Source organism: Ischnura elegans, chromosome X (genome assembly GCF_921293095.1).
Source record: "Ischnura elegans chromosome X, ioIscEleg1.1, whole genome shotgun sequence".
Lineage (NCBI taxonomy): Eukaryota > Metazoa > Arthropoda > Insecta > Odonata > Coenagrionidae > Ischnura > Ischnura elegans.
In genome coordinates this window covers 6,319,246-6,332,054 of record NC_060259.1, presented here as the reverse complement: position 1 = coordinate 6,332,054, position 12,809 = coordinate 6,319,246, and the positions used below count along the sequence as shown (strand labels likewise).

At 37.3% G+C, this 12,809-nt stretch overlaps 1 long non-coding RNA gene across 1 annotated transcript; it reads left to right on the top strand.

Moving 5' to 3' along the window:
- Positions 1-7,031: 7,031 nt before the first annotated feature.
- On the top strand, positions 7,032-8,714 carry LOC124171359. The gene is made up of 3 exons (XR_006867690.1): positions 7,032-7,218; positions 8,045-8,203; positions 8,499-8,714. It is a non-coding gene; the product is annotated as an uncharacterized LOC124171359 (long non-coding RNA).
- Positions 8,715-12,809: the final 4,095 nt, after the last annotated feature.

Sequence of the window (12,809 nt, the reverse complement as noted above, 5' to 3'; positions counted from 1 at the left end):
TTGTACAAAAAATAATTTTGGCTGTCAAGCTGTTCCAAGAGACAATGAAGTTCACAAGACACACTGATTTTAATATTGTGGTCTCTCAATAAGTAACAGAGTTGTTTGTACAGGTAAAGAAGTAAATAGATTTTTTACATCAAATGAAACTAGCTTGGAGATGGATGGTGACGTATGAGGTGTTGAAGTTTCTGTGGCAAAATGATGGGGCTATTAATATTATATTTTGGTGAAAACCCAGGCAATTGCCTAAAGATGATATTTAATTTAGGGGCTAATTTATAAAATTACAGCAGGAAGATAAAGCTTTTTTAACACTTTTTTGGAATCTATCCGTTGGATCACGGGGGAGAATCACGAATGAGGTATCCTCCAACACATCATCACATTTGGCGATGCATGAGACCTTATTACGGATTAGCACACTGTTCCTTTTTTTCTGCTTTGGAAATAATAAAATCTTCTTCGTTTACCTTCTAATTGATTGATCAAAATCAACTTGGCTGTGATTAACTTTCATACGGTGAGATGTACTTGGATTAGCAAAGGTAATATAATTATATATATTGCACAATTTTATTTTCCATCATTCTCGCGCCGGAGGGCTACTTGTACGTCGACTCCGTCGAAATGTTTTTACATCAGATGGAAGTTTTTTAACCTTCTATAAACACATCACTAGTTTTTACTCGTCGGGACCTAAGTCCCCAACAATGGAGGAAAATGAGGGTTACACCTCGGGAAAATCATTGATAGATGACATTTCAGCCACTCAGAGGAAGTACCTCCGGAAAGGCTCGTCAACAGGTCGGTTGCAGTTCGAAGTTTGGACTTAAAACTTTATGTTGCATGATCTCTGCCTTCTCTTCGGGTTTCCACCGCGTCCGTTGCCTTTTGGCGAGAACAGTTTCGACAAAAGCCAACGGACGCGGTGGAAACCCGAGGAGAATGCAGAGATAATCTGATCAACGCCGCGAAAATCTTCGAACCTACTTTATGTTGCATGATTATAACAAATCCTGTATTAGTGTTGAAAATCTGTACTTAAATGAATAACTTGATATCAAAGACAAAAAAATAGGTTTTGGACTGTTAAAATGTGTACGAAAAGCAATCAATATCTAATATACATTGAATCAAATGTTTTATAACAATTAATGAATGGATAACTCAAGATTCTAACGCGATAACATATTTTAGCCTACGAATTAGGATTCCCCATGAGGCCTACGAAGCAAATTTTGCTTGCAGTTTCGATACACAAAACTGCATAATAGGAGGTTTAATTCCGAAAAAGGGGAGGGCGGATAGTTTTGAATCGCTATATTTTTCTAGTGCCGCAGCAACTTACAATTGGAATATGCCAAAAATACTCCATTCGATATTGCTATATAAATGCTCACCGCGTAAAATGTATCTTTGGATATTTAGTTTTTCGGCCCCTGGGAGAAGGGATTCATTCATATAATGAGGCAAGAATTTAAGCAATGAGTGAACCCGGGCCCAATTGCAGCCGCTATTTGTTTTACTTTTAAGAACCTCAACTAAATGCTAACGCTTAAAACAAAACTTTCCTCAAACAACAATGCGTCTTGTTATTGACGAGACGACGATTATCACAACTAAGATCAGAATAAGGTCTCAAGGAAAGACAAAAACATGCATTAGATGATCCCCGGCCCCATACGTAAGACCTGAAGTAGAAAACTGGTACCAGTTTTCTACTTCAGGTCTTACGTATACGTACGTACTTCTTTCGGCTGTACGTACAGCCGAAAGAAACCTTTCCATTTTCGACGTGGTAACAGAATGGGCCATTACTCATCCCGCTATCGAGCAAACAAATCAAGGTCACCGACCACCCCTATTCCCAAAAATGCTACTGCTGATCCATACCTCTTTGTGTTCGTTTGAAGCTGCGCGCTTAAGAATTCATTACCAAATACGTTTAAGCTTTAATTACCAACTGTGGTGAAGAGGCTATGACCGTTAGCGAAAGGCAAACAGTGCATTGTTGTTCAGTGTAAAGATCCAATCTCGCATTCCCTTTTATCGTAATATTCCGGCACTTGGTGTTGTAAATAGCATTTACACTTCACCCAAGTGAGGTATTTCCTATCTGAAGTTCTGAATCACACAACGCGAAATGTATTTCATTCGATAGGTTGATCGTTCAACGATGCGATGACCATCAATAAGATTTATATTGTCTCTTGAAGCGAAAAGATCTTCCCTCACGGAAAATCTCTTCCTCGTCGAAACAAAACCCTCGCCTCGCCAACCTATCTGATGGCAAAACGAACTCCTTAGGAGGCGGGAGCTTTCTGCGTAGACCCAGGCCAGTAAGGAAAGCCTGACGAGGTGCGGCCATTAAAATTGCATAACTCCCCTTGTAATTGAGATAAAGTTACAATTCTTTCACCAAAAATAAATTTATAGTTTTGTCCAAATTTCATACGCAGCATATATGGACCTATAGCGTAAGATACGAAAGTTAGCAGGCGATTGATTTTTACCCTGCAAAATTCCAGATTTTTCGTCCGAAAGATATATAAACACACATAACAACGTTGAAACTGAGTTATGAACAAATTAAAGTTTACTAGTATGGAAAAAAATGTGCTATGAACATTTCCTGCAAGTTTCAACTTTATACTAAGAACAGTCTGCCGGAAAATGGATTAGGATTATAACCTCGGAAAAGTGAAGTAACTAGCCGAAATTCGAGAAATTATTTTTTATAACAATTGTTATAAATAAAATCGAATAATTAATGTCTCCACTTATCGTAGCAACCCTTTCTGCTTCAGAATATATTTTTAGACTTGTGGAACGAGCAAAATAAAAAAATTGCCAAAATTCTTCTAGTGACATCTGGTTAATCGCTCTAGAACTACACCAAAAACGTATACGATTTTTGCACGTGTGGTGAGCTCTCTATATATACTTACTCTATGGTGCTACCCACTTTAAGTTTTGCCAACATACGGAACCCTTCTACCGGACATATACGCGACCCCTGTTTTCAGCGGCAATGAATTTTTTTTATTTAGCTTTTGGCAACACCCCAGACGGCACAGAACCCTCCGTATCTAATTCGTATGTACATAGTACCCATTGACTAAGGGGATACTGTGCCGCTCCGTCGCTTTTCGTCAATGGATAATTTCCATTCGCGGCCTGTCGACGAAGCGCGTACGCAGCATGTGAATGTCCGCTACTAAGCACGTACGATTGGATACGAAGCGCGCAGGAACACGGCACTCAGGCTAATCTCAATCGATTAGGTCGAAATTAGATATATCGTAACTCGCACGATCGAAAAATGTATCGAACGCAACACAATCGATAGCTACCGACCGTAGCGAGAACCTTGATACGAATCATTATGAATTGTAAGTTCTCAATAGGTAAATAACACCATATCATGAATTCTAATTACAATGAAAGACTCACGACCGACAAAGTTTTTGTCGGTTGTGAGTTTTTCATGGTAATTAGAATTCATGATATAGTATTATTTACCCATTGAGAACTTACAAAACTTATTCGGCCACTTAAATAACTGCGAAAAATGAGATTCTTAAGGCTAATTCACGCATCCCCAGCATCCAGCATTGTTAAGTGGCTCGTACTTACTTGGAAACCTTGAGATGTTAATAAGAGTAAATTCTTATTAATTTTGACACTAAATGAGACATCACATAGCCCACGAGCATTAAAAAGCTTACCCTAAAGCCTGACGAAATAAAATTTTTAAATAAAAATTGCCGATGAAACAGGATTGCTGACACATCTGCTATTAGTATGATCGAATTCATCAAAATGAAAGCAAAAATTAACGTATAGTTCAGTCTCAGCTACTAAAACTTACCCATATCAGGCGCTTAAGTATTTGAAAAATTATTTGGGATGAGTAAAAGTCTCTAGGTCACTGCAGTAAATGTATCAACCTATTAAAAATATGAAAGTCCTGCCAAATCACCAGCATAAACACTTGTAAAATAAAACATGGTATCTCTTAGATCACACCTCCGATTTTATACTTACTTTGCATGAAGTCACCACCACAAGAAATTTTAAAGAGGCAGGAAAGAAAAAACCCACAGAAATACAATACATACATTATGTATTTTCTATTGTCAACCACAATAATATTTCCAATTTTCTCTTCTATCCCACATCTAATTTAGCGAAACAATTACTCATATTCTCTTTCGAATAGAAAATTATTAAAAAGAGGACTGGTCGATACATAAAAAATATCTTCAATACTTTCTCCGCTGAACGTCCACTATCACAGCATCAACTTGCACAAATCAAATCCACATCCACAAATATGTCACTTCTGCCACAATGTCTGTCTTCTTGGCGACAGGTAACAGTGAAGCAATGGTACCTTCCTCCAATCTGGGCACCTTCAATTCAGCAAGAATTTTCTCCTCGTCTTCTCGTCCAAGGCCACAGATTACTTTCTGATATCACAATGGTGCGATGTGAAGCTCACACACCTAAAATTAATAAATAATAAAATACCATGTAACTTATTAGGTCAAATCATTTCCAATTTTTGGTATTTCTGCATGAGAAATCAAATTACTAGGCTCGTAAATATAGTAAATATTTGTATGCCTGATATTTTTATTGTTTTACACTATAGCATAAGATAATTTGAAATGATGAAAGTCGACGTGTAATACACCATAGGGCAAGCTAAGAAGCAATATTCGATCCTATAAACTTGGCAGCTTATTCCTAGTTTCTCCTTTTAACCACACGTTCACCGAATGAAATAATACAAAAAAGACAACTAAAATGCAAGAATTTTCGGAAGAATAACTGCTACAATATTTTCAATCACCATTTTTAGTACTGAATAGTACTATAGTACTGAATAGTTCGGGATGTTGATGCATCAACATCCCGAAGCCACTTCTAACTTAAAATTACATCCAAATAATTACAGCGAGAAAGAGTACATACCTCACAGCTTTTCGTAGGGGTGAAATGTTTTCTTCTTATCGCCCAAATGCACTTCTTCTTCAACTCAGGATCTTTTGGAAAGCTAAAACCTTGAACCATGTCCCGGAGTTGCCATTACGTCATCCCGACAATAAACACACGAAAGGCATTTTTAACAAAAATATCCCACAAACACGTTTCTGAAGCCCAGTTAATGAAATTAAAGATTAAGGGAAACTTCACTTTTACCAGACAATCTATTTTTCACAAACTTAACCACAAAAATCCCTGAAATGTGGTAAGACGTTACGTAAACGACGCGATCTCCAACGGCTTGTGAAGACATGTGATCTTTCTAGGAGGATATGGCACGATGGCACCACCCGCGAAAGAAAATAGTCCCAGACCGAATACAGTTTTATCGATGAGATACAATTTTATCGATGCATATGAATTTGCCAGTCCTCTTACATCTTTTTTCGTCATTATAGGAAATAAAGAAACAATACCTTTTTAGTAACTTCCTAAGCGCGATTTTTGTATCTTGATGGTCCACCCTCGTATTCAGGTACGAAAACTTCCTGTGCCGTCTGGGACGTATATCTTTTCCCGCGCGTCAAGCTGTCGGTTGCCGTTATTTCTCTCAAGTTGCTAGGAGCGAAAGACGAGTGATGAGCGTGGGTTTTGGCATGAAAAGATTGATGGCATGAATATTTTCCCGGTACTTCGACGTTTGTTAACGGCAAGAATTAATCGAAATTAAGGTGAAGAGGAGAACGAGGTCGGTGGTGGTGACTGCAGTCATAACTGGAGGTAAGCGTTTTAACTTCTCTGATGGCATGTTTATTCCTTCCATGTTTAGCCGTGAGAACGTTGACATTGAATACGTGTTTTAATCCAGGCACGTTTTAGGATTACAAGCTCCTTTTTCGGGGGTCATGCAGCCAATAACGAATTCTTCTTTCGACGCGTTGGCGACTGCCGTCCACTTTTCCTGCCTCATGGATACCCCGGACTGCCCCGTACGAGGAGGGATAATACACCCCTAGTAGCAATCGATATCCATATAATATCCATAGATGGTTACCAATATCCAATAAGCATTATATCTAAAAGTAATATTGTATGGATATTGTGAGGATATTGATATGTGCTGGCTTTTTGAAAAAGCATAATATCCAAAAGTAATATTGTGTGGATATTGTAATGATGTTAATTTTCTATTGACTTTTGGATATTAATGGGAATGATAGACATTTCTTTAATTCCATTCAAACATACCTGAACATAATTAGTGAATACATTGTGCACCAGGGGAGCAGCCAGGAAGAAATGGTTTTAGGCGCAACTAACACTGGGGGGTCTGAGGGTCTGGAATACCCGCTAGGGTAAGTGGGATATGCAAGGGCCCTCCCCTAGAATAATTTTCAGATAAATGTCTCAAAAGGTGAGTTTTACGGCTTTCTGAGGGATATTTTATTGATCGCTCACACTATATATTCTATCAGTAATATTAATCAAATTAAAAGAAATGGATTAAACTTTAAAATTTCCCTAAGCTCTAAGGGTAGGGAGGTTTATCCCCCAAACCCCCCTCGCTGCGCTAGTGATGTATACTATGGTTGCAATGATAAAGGACTGCAAATATAATTTAGGCAACAAAAAGTGAAAATAGGGACAAGCAAGTATTTTCGTAACTTTTGGTAACTATGGGAAATATATATTTGGCGTTATAAATACCTAAGTTACATATTTTGCCTATTATATTGCGTAATTATTTTTCAATATAACGGATTAAATATCTTATTTTGAAACTTGCGCCATAAAGACCGGCGGCCATCTTGCATTGCACGTGACCCAACTGCCATCGCCAAGGCCATCGCAAATGTTCCTGAAACCACAGCTGAAACTGTTTACATTCGTAGTTACTGTGTTTTTTGACTTTGCGAATTTAGCTATGCAGTAGAATCTTATCTTACAAGCAAATTTACGCTGAAGTATGCTAAGGACGACGAAAATAATCCGTGTTTCGCTGTGAAGACTGGCAAAAAGGAATTGGAAAAATACTATTTCAGGCGCTTTGAAAAGTTGTGTTACCTTGGCCCACAGTTTTCCCAACCAACACAACTACTTTGAAATCAACGCCGGATTAAGTTTCTGTATTTTGAATTACCGGATAAAGTGGATCTTAGTGGCACGAAGAGATATAAGAAGATACCTTTGTCATCATCAACACATATCTGCTGAGCTGACCCTGTAAGTAAATGGAACATTTTTTCGATTCGTCAGTGAATCACCGAACTTGTGCCCATGTACCCTTTCGTATGTAATAATACGATTAATGAACCGCTAATTTATATCCAATAAGTATTTAAGATTATTAATTACTATGTTCACAGTGTAAACACAACTAAGCATGATCTTAGCTTTCGCGGCCATAGTAAAAATACAATCCATTCACCGATTAAGTTGAAATATCAGGTTTCTCGCAGAAGAATCCACTTTGTTAGCAGTTCGTTATGGTATTTAAGTATCAGTCTCAATAACTCGTATACGAAGGTTTTTTTCATGAAAATGAATAACCAATAAAAATATGTCGAATAATTATAGTAATTAATAAGCTGTTCATATAACATAGCCATCAATTTAACTCTCTCCGATCATTATCATCTAGGTATTGATTTGTGCTTCAGTTCATTTTTCACAAATGCCTAAATTGCAAGGGAAGTCATAAAGAGATTATATCGTTATCAATTTTCACAATTTGCTGGCAATTTCTGTAGAAGTTGGAATTGAGGAAAAAATAATATCTTCGAAAAATAATATCTCAACTGGTTTTAATGTATATTGGATATCAGTTTGTGAATTCAATGTGCAATAAACAGGACATAACTGAATTGCCAATAAAACCTGAAGAAACTAGCAATAATGCTGGTGAAACTATTGTTAGGTTAAATGTCTCATGCGACAGATTCCTATAAAATTGTATCATCATGAATATTTGCCATTCTGTGAAAGACTTGACACATCTACCTTTGAAAATGAAGATTAACATGTATTTACTTTGTTAATTTCATTGCAGATTTCAGAGTTGGCCCTCATTGGAGGCAACACTTTAAGGAAATGATTGTACGAACTTTCCGGTATGTCATGAAAGACAACTTGTCAGCAAACTATAGCCGGATGGGCTACAAAAAGAAAAGAGTATTTTCTGAGCTTGGCCTGAAAGCAATAATTTTTGGTAAGTTTTATATTACATTTTTTCATCATTAGATGAGAGGGTAGATAGTGCAGGGGCAATTCTAAATCAAATGGATGTTTATTTGTGAAAACGCCCGAACAAACATCTATCCCTTTCTTCAGTAAGGCTTATTTCTTTAGCTCTTCATCCCCACTACATAAGTTATTGTTTTAAATATCTCTTCCTTAATTTCCAATAAATTGTTCCTCCAAAAGTTTTATAAATTACCTGTGATGATTAATTGGACTACATGTTTTTGACATCATTGTCATAGGGAATACCTCTTCTTTTACAGATGCAGTTCGACGTTACCACCTAAGTGCTTCATCTAAGGAACCAGAAAATTACATAAAGGATTGCCAAATTTAGGGATGCCTAGAGGAAAGGCGATCATATTGACCATCCTAATCAATATTGCAGTTCTCACTTATTAGTGGCAATAGTGTGGAATTAATTTTCCCATATTACGTCAATTGGTGTTTTAACTTTTAAGTTATATTGAATGACAATATTAAATTTTCTTTTTAATGTTAAATTTTATATATTTGTGGAAGTATTCTTTAGTGTGCTGTTTATTAGTCTAACTTGTTTTAAAATTCTGTTAGAAAATTTATTTCTTTGGTTGTTCCATTTTGGGAATTGAGATACATTAGAAAATAAATAGATTTGTGATTACATAAATGCATAAAAATACGAGAATTTATTTTTGTGTTAATAACCAAATGAGTCTGTCTAAAATTAACCATGCCAGTTTCTCATGACTTTTTCAAAGAAATTGGTCTTTATATTCTCTTGATTGGGTTCATTACTTAATTTATAGTGAATTTCTCATTTGAATATGAAACCGTATCATAGGCGCCTGAGGGGGCTCGAGCCCCCTCAATAATTCGTTTTGGGGGGCGGAGCCCCCCCAATAATTCAAGAAATTAATTAAGTTATATTATGCAGTGGCGCCGACTCCATGGGGCCTGAAGGGGCCCGAGCCCCCTCAAAAATTCCTTATGGGTGTGAGGAAATGATGTGTCAGGCTTATCGATTTTCCCCGCAGTGTTCAGATATCGAGATTCGAGTTATCAGTGTTCTAATGTTGATCATATGACTCTTCTAAAATGCTTAAAAAACTTAAAACTCACTACTTATAAAATTTCCCAGGGCAAGATCCCCGGTTAGGGCCCCCCCAATATTTTTTGTAAGTCGGCGCGCCTGAACCGTATATAAATTATGTGCATATAATTACTGTCCTCAGTATTTCCTGTCGAATTCTTTCCAGTGAGAGAGTGAAATATGTATTTTCAATCTCCCTCTTGAAAATGCATTACACACTCGCTGTAAATAATTTAGACTTTAAAAATTAGGTAGAGCAATTATATGCACAATTTGTATGGTTGAATATTGATTGCAACAATAGGAGGAGTTCATCAGGGGGGCAAGACCCCCAGAATGGGCCCCCAATATTTTTTATAGGTCAGCAACTCTGTTCATGTTCTTTAAAAGCTTAGGCTAAAAATATTTGGCACAGTGATCACATGTTACTGATCGTTTTAATCCTGATTGCAAATTCTCCTAAGAGGAGGATGGGGACCCCAATCTGGTTAATATCCATGAGGGATAAGAATTAGATATCGGATTAATATCCAAGTTGGAGATTATATGGATGGCATTTGGCGGCAACTTCGGATATTATGTGGATATCTAAGCAAAGTTGTTGGATGAAAATTGGATATCCTTTGGATATTATAGATATTGTATGGATATTGTATAGATATCAATTGCTACTAGGGACCGACCGGTCATCAATGCCGCGGATGCCGCGCCGTCCGTTAGTCATCCTGCGGAGGACAGGACTCGGTGAGCTCGAGTTGGCTTTCGAAGAAATAAGGAATGCGGGTATGTTTCGCTATAGTGCAATGTATATTTACTGCTTATACTTATTAGTTACTGCTGAATGTTTTGGAATCTTACGTGGTTTTCGTTTGGAGTTCACACATAGCCTAAGTAACGAGTCATCGCTTCGTTTTTCATTTAACTATGATGCAAAGTCATGCTTCCTCGGTGATGATTTAAGTTTTGCTTTCTATAATTTGAATGGTTCACATTAATGCACCATATAACTAATAAGCCAAGTAAAGGAGAGTTTTTCATGTGCAATTTTGCTAATTTGATTTTGAGTTAAGTCGTTTGTGTCTCTCATCAGTCATGTTTCTTCTCTTTTTCAGGAGCATCTAACTTCCATGACTTCTTTCATTTGGAATATTTTTGTATGTGCTTTTAACAGTTATTAATTTATTGATGTATTTTCATGTTCTAATAAATTGTGTCTTGAAAAATGTTGTGGTCATTGCAGTTATAATAACTATTGTTGATCGCAATCACCTATCCACCCTTTATCTCTTATCATGCATGCAAAATTGTGGGAGAAATCTGTTATGTGATCATCCACTGTTGGCTGGGTTGCGCAAGTTGTTAATTTACTGTATTCATATGATTTGACGAGGGAATTTTAATGGATTGGGTAGAGGAAATGTATTCAGCCAAACAAGGGAGTTTCAGCCTGGCATACAAGGGAGTTTCAGCCTAGCTATCCAATGGAGTTTCAGTCTAGCTGGCCAAGGGAGTTTCAGTCTAGCTGGTAGCCAAGGAAGTTTCAGTCTAGTTAGTGGCCAAGGGAGTTTCAGTGTAGCTAGCCAAGGGAGTTTCAGTTTAGTCGGCCAAGGGAGTTTCATTGGAGTAGCTGGAGTTCTTAATTGCACTGCTACTGCACTGCCATCCCTCTTCCAAACTCCACTGGTTTGTTTCAATTTCAATGCAGTTTCAGCATAGAAGCAAGGCAGTGAGTTTCAAGGTTATTTCAGCCCAGTTTCAGTCAAGTCTCAAGGGAGAAATTTTTACTTGAGTTGTTCCGCGGCCCTTGATTTGGAAACTGTGGAGATAGAGGAAGACGTGTGGATCAGCAATTTCCATCTAGTTGGTTGTCAGGATAAACCAAGGATCCATTTAAAGGTTGTCAGGCCATCGTATAAAGATAGGACTGATGTGCACCACAGGGGAAATGGGGTGTTTGAGGGAATGTCAAACCCGAAGTTGCCCATAGAATGCGCAGTTCCCTCACATGTTGATCTTTCCCCAGTTAAAACCAAATAGAAATTGGATTGGGATGATATTTTCACCACGGGTTCCAGTGATAGTGAGAGTGCAGGTGATCAAGGTCATCGTCGAAGGTCATCCCTCTAGGATTTCCGATACGGAATTTTTAAGTGACAACCGATCGCAATGACGATGAGCTCGCCTTTAGAGTAGGTTTCAGATATATCGTGAGAAAAGCTCCCAAAATGTATTAAAGACTCTGTTTGGAAAATATTCACATTTTAATGCTACTTTAGGAAGGCTTTCAATACAAAAGTAACTTATTAACACCTGAAGACGTGTTTATTATATTGATCGAAGTGCGATTGACCGATTCTTTCTGCAGAATAGGAAGTGGCTTCGGGGTTTTTGAGTCACTAGATGGTAGATTGTGTTGGAAGTTCGTCTATATTATCGCTACTAAATTGAAACATCAATAGTCTGGCTTCCTCAGAGCTTCCTGTCGCCCTCCAGGCAAGGTATTTTTAAGTTGAAAGTATCATCGACAGCTTCGAGGTGGAAATATGTTCACCATCCCTGAGAGCACAAAGTTTGCAGAATACCATATGTAAACCAGATGTAGACGTCTATATGTGGTTCTCGCACGCTCCGCGCGCTCGTTAAGGGGCCCCGGTTCCGGCTTCGCCGTCTACATTTGTGGTCGCTCGAAGACTTATAAAGTTCGAATAATCTCACCTCAGCTATGGGCCGGCTTCGTGGTTCAATAGCCTTTCATATAGTTGAAATAAATTAATTTTAGTTCGTTTTTTCCATTGAACCTAACTTAAATACTACAGAATGCCCTACCCTTAAACAGCTCCATTGGTGAAGTGGCGAAGGTTAATCTTCCCCAACAACACACATTTGGATATACATATGTATTTATATTGTATTTTCATGGGTCACATACATATGTATTTTTGTTATGTATTACATCTGCAATACATGTTTATTATTGAATGTATTTCCTTTGTATTCATACATATGTAAAAGTGGTACGTGTTACACGATAAATACATTTGTAATTTTGTGTATTTTTGAAATTTGAATACTTATGTAAATGTGGTAAAAAATATACAAAAAATACAAATGTAAATATCGTGAAACACGTACCACTTTTACATATGCATGAATACAGAGGAAATACATATGTAAATGTGGTCAAAAATACACAAAATATACATTATGTATATTTCCTGTAATTTTTGAGAGGTGGATTTTCGTGGCGTCTTGTGAAATGTTCATAAACATTTTTTCCAAAAATAATATGTTCACTGCAAACGCCAGATTTCCTCATTTTAATGATCATTCATCCATTCGAATTTATACCCAGAAAGCTTAAAAATAAATCATATACTGGTCGATATGAGCAAGGGTAGTATGGCGGCCATATTTATGTTAATTTGTAAATGCACGCGAAATACAGACGTATTACATATGTAAAATTCAGTTTCCATCCGCGAAATATACACATGGAAAAATA